Raw genomic sequence first — 13,379 nt, forward strand, 5'->3', positions numbered from 1 at the left:
TGAAAATTGACGACTACTTTCATCGTGAGCCGGATCATTTTGATGAACAATAAATAATATTATCTCCCTTCGATAATGTTATTTCTAACAGGTAGAGAAATTGTTGGCGATAACTTATAAAAAATCACGGTTTTACCGTGTACAATTCTGTAGGAAAATTTTTAATAATTATTTTAACACGTTAATTTTAATATTTCAATGAATTATAATACTTTCGACTGCATTTTCGTCAAAAAAAAAAAAGAAGAAGAAAAAGAAATATAAAAGAAATTATCTATCCGAAACAAGGATCAATCCTGTTGTTTAAAAAGGATTTTCAAAGTTAACATAAAGCTTGGGGAAAGTCTATATCGGTTAGGTCGATCGTCGGTGAGGGGTCCAACCCTCGCTCAAACGAGTGCAACCCCCGCTACAGGTGTATGTTCACCTAATGGACGAAACGAGTTTTCGAGATAGTGCAGCATCATTATAAAACATTTAGTAGGATCTAAAAGTCAAAGTGCAAGCCACGGAGAGGTAAAACTAAAAAGAACGAGAAAGAAAGAAAGAGAGAGAGAGAGAGAGAGAGAGAGGCTAATGTATAAAAAATCTTAAAAGAAGATTTCTATAATCAACAAATATCTACTACGTACTTACATAATCCAATCAAAATTTCCTTTAATGCATCGTTATAATACTCTACAGTATTTCATGTATTACGAGAAATAAGATAAAATAATAAAAGAAAAAAAATCGCGGAAGCACATTTAAAAAGACATGCCGCCTGTGATAATCGTTGCCACCTGTTCCTTCGGCACACGATCTTTCTTCGGGAGGAAATATTCGAAGGTGAAGAAGAAGAAGAAGAAGAAGAAGAAGATGAAGAAGAAAAAAGAGAAAAGGAAAAGACGAAGATGAAGAGGAAGAAGAAGAAGAAGAAGAACAGGAAGAAGAAGAAGATGAAGAAGAAAAAAGAGAAAAGGAAAAGACGAAGATGAAGAGGAAGAAGAAGAAGAAGAAGAAGAAGAAGAAGAAGAGAAGTCTCGGGTTCTCTGAATATCGTACAGGAGCATTTCCTCGAGTGGACCACCTGTAGGCAGTCGGTGGCTCTCGGTACAGCTCGGGATGGCAAACCACTAGCGAACCGCAAGACGCGGTAATTACGCCGAAAGAGGCTGAAGAGTAAAGGCCTTAACGTTAAGAGAGAAGGAGAATAAGAGAGAGAGAGAGAGAGAGAGAAAGATGAAGAATGAATGTAAGAGAAAAAGAGAGAGAGAGAGAGAAGGAGAAAGAATGAATGTAGGAGAGAAAAAGAGAGGGGATAAGAGGGATGCTGCAGTAGAAAAAAATAAGTGGCAACAAAACGGCGAAACCACATAAAAAAGCACTTAAAGGGGGTCGGAGCATGCGAAAGAAAACGGTGCTTTGGTTTCTGAAGAGAAAGAGAGAAAGAATGAGAAAGACAGAAAGAGAGAGAGAAAGAGAGAGAGAGCATGAAAGGAAAGGAAAGGAGAAAGAAGAGGAAAAGAAAAAGGAAGAATCACTGGCACGGGTGCACGAAGCGTGACAGTGGGTGCGCGAGAGCACCTGCCCATTCTTGGAGAGCTATGTATGCTGTGATGTGATTTATGGAAACAAAGGGTGGGTGGGGCAAGAGACAGGGCCCTCTCTCTCGAGAGTCCTCTTCCTCCGGGACAAGATATAACCGGCTTTGGTAAGAAGAGACGAACGTGATACTCGCGTACGTGTCGGCCACCTTTCTACACGATTCTCTTTCTTTGATTTTTCTTTTATAAGTCAACAGTCGGACGAATAAGGTAATACTCGAACAAATTACACCCTAGATAGTAAAGACTTAACGTGTTTTCAATGAAGAAAAAAATAAAAAAAAACAAAAACATACTATTAGAACTATGATATAGATAACTGATCTAGACAATCTGATGATGTATAAATTGAAATTCTTTCGTTTGAAATTTGATGTTTCTCGAAAAAAGAAAATAGAAAAAAGAAAAGATCTTATAAAATATCTTTCAAGTGTCCAATCTGTACTGTCTATGTATCACAATTAAGGAACGCGTCGTAAAGTATCTAATGCAACGAAATAAACGAATCGAAGAGAATCTAAAAAGAAAATTGCAAAATCCTGATCAAGATATGGTAAACAGATATAATAATAAAATGAGGAACAAATCTAGGAATCAAGCGTAACAATCCGTGAGAAGAACGATCTCGTTTATCTGCTTATTCTCGGTTCTCTATTCTCTTCGATATGATCATATATCTATACACAGGTATATATATATATATATATATATATATATATATATATCTCAGCGTTATATACTTATCTCTCTCTCTCTCTTCGCTGGCGTAACACGAGGCTTTTACGCGCAATTGCAGAGACTCGCAAAGTAATGTCCACGTGTCACGCGTTTCTCCGATCGACCACACGCCTACGCGATACGTACGAGAGCATTAATGCTACAACTGGACCAGAGAGCCGTAAAGCGGCGTTACGTTCCCTCGTCTTCTTCATCCCCTCTCGAGACTGCTCTCTTTCTCTTTATCTTTGCGTATATCGTTCTCTCTTTTACTCTTCCTATATACCTACGTAGAACACCCTCGGGCAAACTGTCCCTTCGTTTCTCTTCTCTTTTACTCTCTCATTCTCTTTCTATCATTCTTTCTTTCTCTCTCTCTCTCTCCTCTTTCTCTTCTTTCTCTCTTTTCTTTTTTTCTTCTTCTCTTTCTCTTTCATATACATAGAGGATCAGGACGAACGCGTACTTCCTCGGTACTTACGACCGTCCCCGAGTAGTTTTATTCTGTCTGGACGCGTGGGCGGGTGCGGGATGACTTGGAGAACTTAGGGGCCATCTCCATTTGCCGATTACTCCGTCTCTCTTTCCTTTCTCCTTTCGCCCATTTCCATCCAACCGAACGAACGAACGAACGAACGAGCGAGCGAGCGAGCGAGCGAACGAACGGAAGAACGAAGGAACGAACGAGAAAACGCAAGACCGAACGATATCGCGTGAAACCAGCCACCCGACGTACTCCCAACGGAGTTAGGCCGATCGTGAAATTGAAGGCCTCTTTGCGGGGGCGACGACAAAACTTGACTCCGGTAGATCCTCTCCTTTTTAACTGAAATTACTCGCGTGGAATTTATCTCGACCACGCGTACCTACGTCTGGAAGCGTACGCCCGCGATCGTCTCTCGAACGCGTATATGTCGAAAGAAATACGATCGCGGTTGCGACCACGATCTCCTTCGAATTATATACCTAAAGGACGAAAGAGTAGGATGAAGCAATGACTCATTTTCGAATTATGCGACTGCTAAAATTTACGAAAAAATTTATTTACTATCTACGACGTACGTTCACTCGAATGATTTAAGAACGATTTTATTTTATAATATCAATTAACTCGAAAGATTTTTATCTTAATAGATACACCGTACTTTTATGGTGTCGCTAGGGCTTTTTTGAGAATCTCTCGTTAAAAATTCTATCTCCATACATATACGATCCTGAACCCGTTTCTCTTAGCTCGGAAATTTCAAATAAATAGTCCAAAGAGAGAAAGAGAATGAGAGGAAATATCGTAAAGCAAAGTGAGGCAACACATCCGTTTCAATTCTATGGCACAAAGGGAGCCAGGAATTTCCGAGGCACGCGCTGACGGTAATGTGGCATAACGTTGTCTCTGACGAATGGGCTCGTACGGTCTGACCATAAGTATGTATCATACGTACACCGGCTTTATGGTAGTGCATGCAAGCCACGCGCGGCTTATATCATAATAATACCTAGCGGTTTGCTTTCACGAAGTACTCTCGGTGTGGTCCATCGATAGAAATATCTATTTCTGATCCTAACTCCAACGATAATTATACGTGTACTATCGAGAAATTCGTTTGATCGATGTCAAATAGAATAAATACGTATAAATACGTGAGAAACGAGAATGTCGATTTAATATTAAAGAGAGAGCTCGACCAAAGAAGAGAACCTGGCACGTCATTTTTCTTTTGTCGTTCTTCTCTCGCGGACAAAGCCAAGCCACTTCGTGAAGACGAAGACGAGAACAAGAGAGATGAAGAAGAAAAAAAAATAAGAAGGAGAGAAAGAAAAAGAGAGTCTCTCCCTCGCGTGGGCCCAGAGGCAAGTCGTTTTTGGCCACGAGAGTAACCGGAGTGTGCCCCATGGACGACCGAAGGGCCACCACCTGCCCTTACCACGAAGGACCCCCTTTTACGTCCACTTTATTAGCTATTATTATACGCGTGCTTTAGCTCTGCTTTCCTTCATCTTCTCTTTCTCTTTCTTTCTTTCCTTCTTTCGTTCCTTTTTTTTCTTCTTCCTTTCTCTTTCTCACGAGACACGCCCGCGCCTGTTTAGAAATATTTCACGAATGCTTTTTGGCTTAGGCCGAACTGAAAGAGTTCGTTATTCCTTCGTTCCATTCCGTTCCTTCGTTATTCCAACGTAGCCTAAACAAGTGACTCGACTCTCAAGAATCGAGAAAACTTTCTACCTCGGAAACCACCTCGCAATATCATTTGCCTTACGCGTGTCTCCTCGATTTAGTCTTCTCAATCCTTTCCTACTATTTACTTTACGTTTTGGTATTAGTGACACGAATAATACCAACTGGGAAACCGGTTCGTTGTTAGAGCCATGGGACAGCAATTACATAGCGTAAAGTAAGGAGATTAAATGCGATCATCTCCTATGGGATAAGATTTCTGGAGCAACGAGATATCTTTTCGATCTCTTCTTTCTCCTTCTCCTTTCATCGGATTCTCTCTCTTTCTTTTTTCTTCTTTTTTCTTCCTTTTTTATTTTATTTCATTCCCCTCGTGTCCACTTCATTAATGTAATCTCCACGAAATCTGAACAACCCAATACATATATATATAAAATTTGACTTTTAAAAAGGATGAAAATAGAATCTATACAAATCTAATGATTCTATTTAAATAAAAATAGTCTAAAATAAGTCATATACATAAGTGTTTATGAAAAACATTTAAATCAAGCTATCATCAGTATCGAATTTAATTCTCATTCATATCGATCTTGTTCGTTTTCGAGTTAAAAATAACTTGGAGAAAAAAATGAATTTGATGAAAGAAATATAGAAAGAGAGAGAGAAAGAGAGAGAGAGAGAAAGAGAGAGAGAGAGAGAGAAAAGAAGAAAGAATGTTGGTTCTATCGGTGATCTTGAAAAAGAATTTTACGAGTATGTATGACATCATCGGTGGCCGGTCGGCGCCAAGGGCCAATAAACGTGCGATCGGCTATCGGGAGCCAAGCGCGAAGCCACGCAATTTGTCGTCGTTATCCAAAGCCCTCGAGTCGAGGTGGCCACAGTCGACGGATAATCGACATTGCCGACGACCGTTCGACCGATAACGCTACGCTCTTCTTCGACCTCTTTACACCCACCCACCTCCACACTTATACCTCCCACGGGAATGGTTACTCCAGTTTACGATAAAATCGACCTCGAACGAGTCTCCTCGTACTCGGTACAATATCCATTGAGTAATTTGAGATCCCAGAGTGGGAGATAAAGTCCAATAAAATGTATGCCGAGAAAGTAGAAATCTAAAGTATATAGATATAGATATATGTATGTGTGTGTGTGTATGTGTGTGTGTGTATATATATATATATATATATATATTGAATATTTTATATAATACCGAGAGATAAAGTATACAATAAATTGAATATTTCTTTACTCCTACATTGTACGCCTAAGTGTGATAACAAATGTATTGTGTTTGACGTGACGAATCTTTAAATATTTTTAATCCTTTCAAGTTTTTAATAAAAAAGAAAAAAAGGTCTTTCTATGTGTTCCGCTACAAGTGACGTTTAAGAAGGAAAGAGCTTTCTATGGAGCCTGGTAATTAGACTTTGAGATTAGTAGAAAATTATTTAGTATGAAATTGTTTAACATAACGTATGAACGACTCAATGTTTAAGTTGAAATGTTCCTTGAAAGAAGAACGTGAGTCCTCGACGACTTTTTACCTTTGAATCGTGCACGTACGTTTCTTAAGAACGTGGAATAATAACCAACTACTTCTAAAGAGAGATTAGGTATCTAACCTTGCGAGAAATTAGAAGCAACGAGAACAAAGGAAAAACTTTTTGTCACCACGTTTCCTTTTCATTCGTTCGCGCTCTTAAACGTAGACACATCCTACTTCCTCTTGAAATCGGAGTACGTGCGAGCGTACAAATATACAAATGTAAATTACACGTACGCGTGTCAGTTACAGCGTGATCGAACACGTGCGAGATAATTGACTTAACTTGAAATAGCGAGAGTTCTGCTCCTCTGGATCTCTCATCAAATTTTACAAAAGAATTTTATAATAAAATTTATAATATTTTTACAATTAAAGTTTAACATTTTTATACGTTACAAGACTAACTTTACATTCCAATTTAATAAAAAATAAACAAAGCCATATAAAAAATATATATATATATTATTATTTAAAACTGAAATCATAAAAAAAAAATCATAAAACCATTAACATTAAAAACGATTAAAAGTCTGTGTCGATTTTACAACGAAAAAGTTACTATATCTAGAAATAATAATTAAGTTTCAAGATCGCTATAAATATAGTGATTTGAAGAAAGAAACGAATAAAAGAAGATAAGAAAAGGAAAAAGAAGAAGAAGAAAAAGAAGCAGAAGAAGACGAAATAGAAGACTCCCAATATGCAAGAGTGCGGTCTAAAGAACGTCTGTAAAAAAAATCGTGCGCGAGAGCTCTCGAAGAAACTCTTTATTTCTCTCTCGTACCTTTTCTCCGTAAACATTTTTTTTCTTCAAGTGGAAAGAGGAAACTGCAATCTCTCGGGCGCGCGACAGGGTGCCGAGATAGAGGCAATCTGCAAACACGAATTGGCCATTTGGCGTGGCACGGCATGGCACCGTGCGTCGCGCATGAGCGTCCTCGCATAATTTGCTTTGGCCCCGTAACTTCCTCCCTATCTTTTCTTTTTAATCCTTTTTTTATTCTCTCTTTCTCTCTTTCTCTCTCATGCACTTTCTTCTTCTTAAAAAAAAGGAAAAAAAAACAAAACAGAAAGAAAAGAAAAGATTCGTACACTTGTACGCACAAAGTGCGGAGACTGCTTCTTTAAACTTTACAAACAAGTCCTTACGTAATCGTTTTATTTTTATTTATGTTACCTTTTCTTTTTCCCTCTTAAATCTCTTTTCTTTATATATTTCTTTTTGTTTTTCTTTTTGTTCAACTGGTCCTCCTTTCTTATCAACTCGTATCGTCGTTGAACTACACTCGCAATGACAAAAATCGAGTTTTACGATTAATCGCAACAAGTTCTCAGGTTGGAGCGATAATTAAACGCGATTATCTTCGCGGCATCATGAGTAATTATAGGACAATCGGTTAACTCACCGTCGGAGAGCTCCCTTTCACTCCTTATTTTTTTTTCTTTTTTTATTTTTGTTGTTTTCCTTTTACTTTTACTTTTTCTCTTCCCCCTTTTACTGAACGTCGTTCGTCCGTGTAAACGCAGATGTTTAAATCTTTTCGAGTAATAGACGATGAGTCGCATCGAAACGAATATTATTCGTGTCGTTTTATCTCTCTCTCTCTCTCTCTCTCTCTCTCTCTCTCTCTCTCTCTTTCTCACTCTCTCTTCTCGTAGCATACTACATCTTTTTCTTTTTCTTCTCTACAGATTTTAATCTTCGTTGTATTATCATTGCCTCTTCGCACAACCACGAAGGTCTTCAGAAATGGCAATTGCAAGCTGTGAAAATTTCAACCACCTGTCGTCTTTCGTATACTATGTTAATGGCGAAAGGTATTCAAGAAAGTTGAAAGAAACAAAAATTTTACCTTTGAATTTTATATGCATGTGTCTACGTAAATACAAATTACATATGAATATTCTCGATTGCAATCTTTTAAGTTACTTTCTCAAGTATTAACTCGATTAATGTGATTGTATTCGAATGACTACTACTTATCGATTTATCCAGCAAGATTAAGCATTTATTTTCTTATAAAATTCTTACGTTATTTATGAATGAACGTTCATTTCACCTAATTGATTTATGATCGATACTCAATTTACTACACTTCGTTTCAAATGTTTTCAAGATTATTTTTATAATATTTATAACATTAAACAACTAATTCTCAAGCAAATTTATTCAAAGATCTATCAAATGTGTACGATAAACCGATTAGTTATGTCTATGAATTATTGACAAAATGGATCCTATTATAACGATATAATCTGGCTACATAGGTGGAAAGAGGGCATTTTTCCCATGAAAATGGTACTTGTTTCACTTTTCTACGACTTTTGGTTGCGGAGATATCGCTTTCGAAAGATTTCCATTCATTTTCATAACATATGTACGTAGTACTACGAGTAGTACTACTCGTAGTACTACGTACATATGTTATGATTATGAATGGACATTCATAAAAATCTATGAATTCCAGGAATTTATATAGGTCACTACGTTTTTCCAAGAAATTATATAGGTCAGTAGGTCATCGTAAATAAAATTATTTAAATTGTTATATCTCCGGAACTAAAAATCGTAGAGACTTGAAACGGGTATCGTTGTAAAGGGAAATTTTTTTACTATTTTTTCATGCAATTGTTATTAACAATTTGTTATAAACAATTTGTCATAAACAATTTGTTATAAATAATTTTCATATATTCATATCATACAATATATATATATGCATATCATACATAATATGTATATATCTATCATATAATATATTAACAATTTGTTATTAACCGTTTTTTATAAACAATTAGTTATAAATAATGTTTTCTATAATTTTAATGTAAAAATTCGTCTAAAATTGATATCCCATAATATGTCACACTATAAAGATATATATATATATATATGCATATATATATATACATGCATATTCAAATTTAACAATTTGTTATAAACAATATGTTATAAACAATTCTCATTCCCCGTTTTCATAAATGTACTTGTTTATAACGTCATATCTTCGGAACTAAAACTCGTAGAGACTTGAAATGGATATCGTTGAAAAGGGCAAATATTTTACTATTTTTTCATGTAATTGTTATAAACAATATATTATAAACAATTTTCACTCCCCGTTTTCAAAAATATAATTGTTTATAACGTTATATCTTCGGAACTAAAATTCGTAGAGACTTGAAACGGATATCGTTGAAAAGGGCAATTTTTTTACTATTTTTTCATTTAATTGTTATTGACAATTTGTTATAAACAATTTTTTATAAATAATCTTCATAACTCTTATTATCTTATTGAGTAAGACAATTCAATGAATACATATGCATACATATACGATATATAAATACGATATATAAATAATTTATTATTAATAATTACGATATATAATTATAATTCCAAATATTTACGAAATCAATAATCTGAGAATTGTACAAACAAAAATTTTATAAGCAACGAAAGGAATAAAGTCGAGAAGAGAAAATACTGGGAAAAAAATTTTGTGGCTAAATCTCATTCTCTATGGAAAATATATATATACATATACATATATATATATATATATATATATATATATATATATATAGATATATATATATATATCCGTACATATCCTCTTTCAACCTCCTCCTACACCTGCATAATCGGAAGGACACGCGCCGAAGAAGGATTTGCATGTAGGCCAACCCGAAAAAGGATCGTGGGTATCCGGTCTCTCTCTCTCTCTCTCTCTCTCTCTCTCTCTCTCTCTCTCTCTCTCTCTCTGTCTAGGGGAGACTTAACTTTTGAGACCGGCAATTATACTGGTATTTACTGCCGAGCCCTGCCGTTTCACCGGCCATTGTGCTCCTCTCACGCATTTGCATCACTCCCCTCCTCACCCTTCTTTTCTGCGTAAGGGCGACTGTCGATTGTTTTAATGGCCGCTCCCGCAGGCTTTAGCCCGTAAACTTCATTGTTTAGGCACGCCCTTTTTACCAAGGCCCTTTTTCGTTGCCTGCACGCTACAACGAAAAACCTAACGACATATGTATGTATGTACATAACAGTTTTAAAAGAGTACCTTGTTTTCTACACAAGAACATTCCTTTTCCTTTAAGATGCGAGTCTCTCATTTTTTAGAAATATTATTCTCTAACTTTGCAATTTTTTTCCAAGCCAAGTGGCACCATCATCTCCGAGTTTCCTCTTTCCTAACCACGTATGTACTTATTATCGTGTGTAACACGAACTTCTTTTCTTCTTTCCTTTTTTCCTTTACCTGCACGTATTTATTCATAAATAATAAAATAATAGATATAATAGAAAAAACTATTATACAAAATTATATGTTATAGGATAAATAATTAAAAAAGTTATAGTAGTAGTAAATTAGTATTAGCGGTAAAAGTACAAATAAAAAAAGATATAGATATACGTATAACAATAAAATTGTATAAAAAGGAACATCTATTTCATGCTAAAAATTAGAATCACCTTAAAATAGTAGGAAGGCGTTCAAAACGATATAATAAAGAAACGAATAAATAAGGTTTTAAGGTGGCGTAGCTCGTATTCGCGTTACGCTAGAAGGCTAGGTAATTATCCGTGGATGCTTTTAATCGGCACAGGAACCATCGACATAATCGCTGTGATTTAGCGTGGAGGGAAGCACGACGGGGTGCACCCAAACCCCCCGTCGAGCCCTTCGAGTCCTTTCAGTTTGAGGACGACCGAAAAGACTACGGTGAGAGTTCGGTCATTCCATAATCGTCCACCACCGACTGCGATTCACCTGCCTTTTTCAACGAAACTCGAACAGTAGTCTGTCTCTTTTTATCTCTCTCTCTCTCTCTCTTTCTTTCTCTCCCAATCTCTCTTTCTCTCATTCTCTCTCTCATTCCCTTTCTCTATGTCTTTCTTTCTTTATATATATATATATATATTTCTTTTTATTTATTTGTATAGCTCATTATATTTCTCTTTTATTCTCGTAAGCCGTGAAACTTGGCACCAAAACTTGTCGAGAATAAAAATATCTCTGTTATCTTAGCTGTCGATTTGATCGATCATCCTATTAAAATATGTCTTATCGTTTGATTCTAGAATAATTCTTCTTTTTTTATATCCCATAGAAATTCTTGAATTTATAATTTATTTGAACTGAACAAAGAATTTGAATAATTTCGTTGAATATAAAATTACGAGGGAAGACATATGTGTATGTTAAATAAGATGACGTAGAAACTAAAGGGAAAGAAAAAATAAAAATATGATAATCAACGATAGTATTTACGATATCATAAAGAAGAATTACAAAGAAAAAAAAAAGAGAAATAATATCGAATTATCAACATTATCATTAAACAAGCAAACTTAAAAGTTCACCTTGTTAACGAACGTAGCAAAGAAAAGAAGTATATTCACGAAAGACGAATGGTCATTCTTGGTCTATGAGCAAGCGAGCCAACGAAAGGCAAAAAGGAAAAGCGTCTCACTTGTTTAGCAATTTAAATCGTCGAAGAAGGACGTCGTCGTTGGCGTAATTAATGCGGCATAATATAGGCGTTTAGTTAGATCGCAAAACCGTGCGAGCGAGATCCATCCCTTCCATTTCTACATCACAGATAGCAAGAAAGAAAAAAGAGAGAAAGAAAAAGAGAGAGAGAAAGAGAGACCCCTATTAATTAATCATTAACACCGGCAGGCTTTCTCTTTGAAGAAAAGAGGACCAAGAGAAGAAGCGTTCATGCATTTGATTATAGATACGAGCGAGATAGCACGTATAAATTTGATTTCGTCCCTTCTTTATTCTTTGCTTAGTCAAGCAACTATCCTCATTAACACCGAGGGTTCATCACCGACGAGTCATTTTCAATAGTGTTTGTGTTGATGACGGTAATGTCTCGAAACTGGGTGGGTGATGCATTGTCTTGGGAATTAGTTCTTCGTGTGCACACGAACAGAGAAAGAAGAAGTGAAGGATCGAAAGGGTAGAGGAGGAATGGAGAGAAAAGAAGGAGGATGGTCACCGTCCTCTCGATCCCTCCTGCGAGAATCCTCGCTCGAGAACGGTCGATCACTTTAATCGATTTCGCTCGGGCTCGCGCAAGAAAACCGAACGGATCGTTAGATCGGCCCTTGATGAATGGCCGCATTATTCGCGAATGAACCGCCAATGAATATCGTTAATGAGAGAACGCCGCGTCGCGCCTTCTCTGTTTCTTTCTTTCTTTCTTTTGCTATCTCTTTCTCTTTCTCTCTCCTCTCTCTTTCTCTCTCTCTCTTTCTTCTCTACCTTCTACACGGATCCTCCAAAGAGATCTTTCAAATACTATCTCTTCTACTGATCTTTTACTATCTTCACGGTTGAGTAATAATTATTAATTTTTTTTATTGGTTTTTTCCTTTTTTTTATATTGAATTTCTTTCGATATTTGTCATATCGATTGTTCTTATATATTTGATATACAAATTTTAGTAAATGCGTTTCTCTTATTGGCTACTTGGTAAAAATTGTTCATTTCTTTTTTTCTTTTATCATGATACAAAAATTGTTAATCTTCTCTTTGTTTTTCCCTCTTTCTCCCTTTCTCTCCCTTTTTCTCTGTTAATGAAATCTCGTTCTTTTTTGGAAGGAGAAATTTCAAAGATTTCGGGCGTTGGAACGAAATTGAGCGTGAAAATAAGACAATGGATCAGGTAAGGTTCAAAAAAACGTTAGTTTCTCGGTTCTAATCGGTCGGAACTTTAGAACAGAAGCACTTTTGACGAAAAGAAAAAATTCCTTGTGATAAATTAAAAGAACTTATAAAAATGGTCCTCTCTAAAACTGAAACAATAGACTGAGGGAAGGAAAAGTCGCGGTAATATGTTTTCAAAAATGAGAGAGAGAGAAAGATAACGCGATGAACGAGCGTTTCGTCCGGCTCGTTTTCAAAAGACGATTTGAAAAATCGACGCTTAGAACGGGGCGGATCAGCGTGGTTAGCGAAAAGATTAGACCTACGAGCTCGAGACGTTTCCATTATAAAAGAAATTGATCTTCCTGAAGGAATTGATCTTTTTCTTCTACTTTTTCACCTGCTTCTCTCTCAAAGGAGTCGTTATTCTGCTAGAATTTAAGAAACAGGTTCCTTCTTTTTGCTAAACAAAATTTTCCACTATCTTATTATTATCTACATCATTTCACACTTATTGGAATACCTAACTCGACTCCCAAAGAAATTTTTTTACAAATCTAAATTACATTAAAAAACTAAGTTTACTTCCAACCTATCATAATAACAAACGTGATTTATTGATCTCTACGAAATATAATAATAATATTTATAATATCATTAATTAAAGTTGTGTAATTAAAGT

This window comes from Vespula vulgaris, chromosome 16, assembly GCF_905475345.1.
Source record: "Vespula vulgaris chromosome 16, iyVesVulg1.1, whole genome shotgun sequence".
NCBI lineage: Eukaryota > Metazoa > Arthropoda > Insecta > Hymenoptera > Vespidae > Vespula > Vespula vulgaris.